The sequence below is a fragment of the Bos grunniens genome, chromosome 5 (genome assembly GCF_055505025.1).
Source record: "Bos grunniens cultivar Pamir isolate PY7600 chromosome 5, Bosgru_T2T1.0, whole genome shotgun sequence".
NCBI classification, from domain to species: domain Eukaryota; kingdom Metazoa; phylum Chordata; class Mammalia; order Artiodactyla; family Bovidae; genus Bos; species Bos grunniens.
Window position 1 is genome coordinate 49,300,760 of NC_141169.1, and position 5,389 is coordinate 49,306,148.

The 5,389-nt window shown below is 39.3% G+C and overlaps 1 pseudogene across 1 annotated transcript; it reads right to left on the minus strand.

Moving 5' to 3' along the window:
- Positions 1–3,708: 3,708 nt before the first annotated feature.
- LOC147371909 (ubiquitin-conjugating enzyme E2 D3 pseudogene) lies at positions 3,709–5,101 on the minus strand (annotated as a pseudogene). The gene has a single exon (XR_015163834.1). The product of XR_015163834.1 is annotated as a ubiquitin-conjugating enzyme E2 D3 pseudogene (transcript).
- Positions 5,102–5,389: the final 288 nt, after the last annotated feature.

Here is a 5,389-nt window from a genome sequence, read left to right on the forward strand (position 1 = left end):
GGAGAAGGAAATGGCAACCTACTCCAGTGTTCTTGCCTGGAGAATCCCAGGGGTGGGAGAGCCTGGTGGGCTGACATCTATGGGGTCACACAGAGTCGGACACGACTGAAGTGACTTAGCAGCAGCAGCAGCAGCAGCAAATAGATTTAAGTGACCTTCTAGTAACAGTTATGCACTGATAAGTACCTGTTTCAAAGCATTAGTTGTCTGACTATATAACTGTGTAACAATGTTAACACAGATTTAATTTTAACATCTGATGCCAATCTCTCCTTATTAACCATATTTTAATTCAATAATTTAATATCTTTGTTATTCCTTCCAGCTGATTTTCTATAAATTCATTTACAATCCCAAGACATTAATTTACTAGTAAAGTAATTGTGGTTTTGGACCATGAATTTTAAATCATTATAACTAGGCTCAAACACATCTTTATTAATCAAAATGGGAAGCATTACAATCAACATATTTTTGCTAATGAGAAATAAGTTTATTTCTGTGCATAAAAATCTGTGCTTCGGGATTCAACGAACCCTTGGAAAGCATTTTCTGCTTCCTGCTGGTTGTGGATGGAGAAGGCAATGGCACCCCACTCCAGTACTCTTGCCTGGAAAATCCCATGGACAGAGGAGCCTGGTAGGCTGCAGTCCATGGGGTCGCTAAGGGTTGGACACGACTGAGTGACTTCACTTTCACTTTTCACTTTCATGCATTGGAGAAGGAAATGGCAACCCACTCCAGTGTTCTTGCCTGGAGAAACCCAGGGACGGGGAAGCCTGGTGGGCTGCCGTCTATGGGGTCGCACAGAGTCAGACACGACTGAAGCAACTTAGCAACAGCAGCAGCAGCAGCTGGTTGTGGAAGCATTTTCCCTCCAAAAAGTTGTTGAGATGCTTGAAGAAGTGGTAGTCAGTTGGTGAGAGGTCAGGTCTACGGTGAATGAGGCAGAACTTTGTAGCCCAATTAGTTCAACTTTTGAAGCACTGGTTGTATGATGTGTGGTAGGGTGCTGTTGCTGTTGTGGAGAAGAATTGGGTCCTTTTTGTTGACCAATGCTGGCTGCAAGTGTTGCAGTTTTGGTGTATCTCACTGATTTGCTGAGCATACTTCTCAGAGGTAATGGTTTTGCCAGGATTCAGAAAGCCGTAGTGGATCAGACAGTCTGCAGACCACCAGTGACCATAACCTTTTTATGGTGCAAGTTTGGCTTTGGGAAGTGCTTTGGAGCTTCTTCTTGGTCCAATCACTGAGTGGTTTGGCATTGGTTGTTGTATAAAATCCACTTTCTGTCCCATGTCACAATCAGATCAAGAAATGGTTCATTGCTGTTGCACAGAATAAGAGTAGGTAACACTTCAAAACAACAATTTTTTTGATTTTTGGTCAGCTCACACAGCACCCACTTACTGAGCTTTTTCAACTTTCCAATTTGCATCAAATGCTGAATGACTGTAGAATACTCGATGTTGAGTTCTTTGTTAACTTCTCTCTCTCAATTGGTCATTGTCAACTTCCAATGGACAGCCACTGTACTCCTTGTCTTCAAGGCTCTTGTCTCCTTTGCTAAACTTGAACCACACTGCATTGTATGTTCGTTAGCAGTTCCTGGGCCAAATGTATTGTTTATGTTGTGAGTTATCTCCGGTGCTTTATGACACATTTTGAACTCAAATAAGAAAATCGCTCAAATTCGCTTTTTGTCTTTTGCTTTTAGACATCATTTCCCTAGTCTAAAACAAATATAAAATAAACAGCAATAAGTCATTAGCAAAAAAAAATGAAGCAAGAAATGTGCAATAAAATGATGTATAAAATAACCACATTTAAGAATGTATCCGAATACATTCTTAAATGGCACTGTTGAACAGCAAAGTTCAACAATGCAAAACCACAATTACTTTTGCACCAACCCAATAAATCTATGGAAACCTTTACTGGAATTGCATTAAACTTTTTCACTACTTTAGGAAGAATTAGGGAGCCTATTTGCTATATTCAGTCTTTCTATCAAGGAAAGATGATTATCTCCATTTATTTTCTTTGATCTGTTTTAGAAAAGTTTTCCTCACATGTCTCATACATTATTTGTTGAATTAAACTGTGGAAAAGTCTTAGAGATGGGAATACCAGACCACCTGACCTGCCTCCTGAGAAATCTGTATGCAGGTCAAGAAGCAACAGTTAGAACTGGACATGGAACAACAGAATGGTTCCAAGTATGTCAAGGCTGTATATTGTCACCCTGATTATTTAACTTATATGCAGAGTACATCATGAGAAATGCTGAACTGGATGAAGCACAAACTGGAATCAAGATTGCCAGTAGAAATAACAATAACCTCAGATATGCAGATGACACCACACTTATACCAGAAAGTGAAGAAGAACTAAAGAGCCTCTTGATGAAAGTGAAAGAGGAGAGTGAAAAAGTTGGCTTAAAACTCCACATTCAGAAAACTAAGATCACGGCATTGGTCCCATCACTTCATGGTAAATAGATGGGGAAACAATGCAAACAGTGACAGACTTTACTTCTTTGGGCTCCAAAATCACTGCAGATGGTGACCACAGCCATGAAATTAAAAGACGCTTGCTCCTTGAAAGAAAAGTTATGATAAACCTAGACAGCATATTAAAAAGTAGACATTACTTTGAGAACAAAGGTCTGTCTAGTCAAAGCTATGGTTTTTCCAGTAGTCATGTACTGATGTGAGAGTTGGACTATAAAGAAAGCTGAGTGCCAAAGAATTAATGCTTCTGAACTGTGATGTTGAAGACTCCTGAAATTCCCTTCGACAGCAAGGAGATCCAACCAGTCCATCGTAAAGGAAATCAGTCCTGAATATTCATTGGAAGGACTGATGCTGAAGCTGAAACTCTAATACTTTGACACCTGATGCAAAGAACTGACTCATTGGAAAAGACCCTGATACTGGGGAAGACTGAAGGCAGAAGAGGATGAAAGAGGATGAGATGGTTGGATGGCATCACCGACTCAATGGACACGAGTTTGAGTAAACTCCAGGAGTTGGTGATGGACAGGGAGGCCTGGCGTGCTGCAGTCCACGGGGTTGAAAGAGTTGGATATTACTGAGAGACTGAACTGAACTAAATCACCTGAAGTGGTATCTGTTGCACTTACATACTCATTAACATAAATGGCTGAACAAATTCATTTTAATGGATATTCAATCCACTAAAAAAACTCAATATCCCACATAGGTAGTCACTTCAACATAGCCTCATGTCAACTCCCACACCAAAAGAGTACTTTATTTTGTAAATTTTGACCCATTGTCACTTCCATGTTATGGTCTTTTCAGCTGTCAAGTGTGCAAGGTGAAGAAAAAATTTAGTTATACAGGGATTGCACCTGGAAAATAAATTTCTTAAACTCCATATGTACTTTGTAAAACTGCTGGGTTCCAAGCCCATCTATGAACTCCCTGGCTACCAGTATCATGTGCAGCATACTAAAGCTACACTATCTCAATAGCTTATTGATTCTGTATAGATCCAGCAATCAATATGTCAACTTGTAACAGACTGCATACTTTTAACTGAACATGGCAAAATATTTACTGTCTTGAACTTTACATCATTTGATGTCAAACAATGAGGCAAATCCCAAAAGTACATACAAAAAACAGCCTTGTACTTACAAAAGATTGTTTCCCATACTGATTAATCCAGGCAGCTAACTCATTCGTTTACGTAATTTTATTGAAGAAAAATAAATCAGTTTCTAGCAGAGCTAATAGCTGGTCACTCCTCCATTGACAACTTGCATCATTTATTCTCTGCTATATTAAACAGTATACTGGAAGATAGATTAACTAGTAACTCCAAGCCTCCTAACAATTTAAATGAAAATAACAAAATGTTTTGAGACCTTATTTTGGAATACAAAGGGTGTTTGACTTCTAATTTCCATTCTCTGTAGAACCAGAACTGGTCATTCCTTTATTGACATACATAAAATACATCACATTTTCTGTTCTGCTGATACTATAAATTCAATACCAATTCTGTAGCCACATCAGTTATGAGCATAAAGTATACCATGTAACCTCAAATCTCTAACAGTGGAAGGCTTAAACAAGAATGGATGCTGCTAAATAATGCTGCTTCCTTTGATGTGACAACTCAGCATCCATCTTCCTCCCTCTTAGATGATTCTTCAGCATGTAAGAGCAGTGAGGAATGGTTTTAGTCTCATAACCAAGTTAGAGTGAAGACATTGGCCACATAATACACATGCTCCATTTTTTAAAAAATTCTGAATCTTGGGCAACTGTTTTCTTGTAACTACTTTACAGTTTCTAAAAGCAGTTATTGTTCAAAGCTGGAAGAACTTAAGTCTTCTCAGATGACCATGTGAATGAATGAAGGGAGGTAAATAAAAAATAAAATTAAAAAAGATGAGGTCTGATAGGGGAGCAGCCAAATAAGAAAATCAAAAAAGGAATAGTAATTTAAAGTTTACTCCAGTTATAATGCAGGTTATTCTGACTTTAAGGTAGCATCACACAGCATACTTCTGAGTCCATTCCTGAGATATTCTGTTGTACTTATCTCTGTCTGTTTTATAGATCCATGCAATCTCTGGCACTAGGGAGTCATATGGGTTTGGATCCCATAGCAGTGAACAAATGGATAAAAGAACTTTAGAAATAGTTAAAGCAGGAGACCACTGTGATCTTAGAATATCAAGACAAATGCTGTCATTACTATTAATATTTGGATGATAAATTCTTATTGTAAATGCAACCTTAGGTGGTTTGAAGGGGTAGTCTGAAGGAAAATGAATACACCACCTTGACATGGGCTGTCATTAGGTCCCATAATTATGGCTTGCCTATGAACATATCATCCTCAACTGGACCTGCAGAACATTGTGCTGGAGGGTCACGGGCCAAATTACTAAGTTTCTTATTAATCTGTTTCAGCACCATAGTCTGTGCTTTTTGTCTGGCTCCTATCTCGGTGTGTGCTTGAAGGTCCGGCCAAAACTCTTGATGATCCCAGTGGCTGGGAAGGATTGTCTCTTCATCTCACACCGGCTCTGCCAGACATAGGCGCAGAGGGGCCAGGGACTCCCTCACACTGTGGACTCGGCCTCCGCCCCGTGGGGCAGCTGGTGCCTCCCTGGCTCTATGGGGGTCTAAACACTCACTTTTACTGTCAACTAATTTTCAGCACGAGTGACAAGATAATTCAAGAGGAGCAAAGAACAGTCTTTTCAACAAATGTTGCCAGGACATCCAAAACAGATATTCACATATATAACAATGAAGCTGGACCCCTACCCTCTCATTGTATGTAAAACGTAGCTCAAAATGGATCAGTGACCTAAACATGACAGGAAAAATAAAAAAACTCTTAG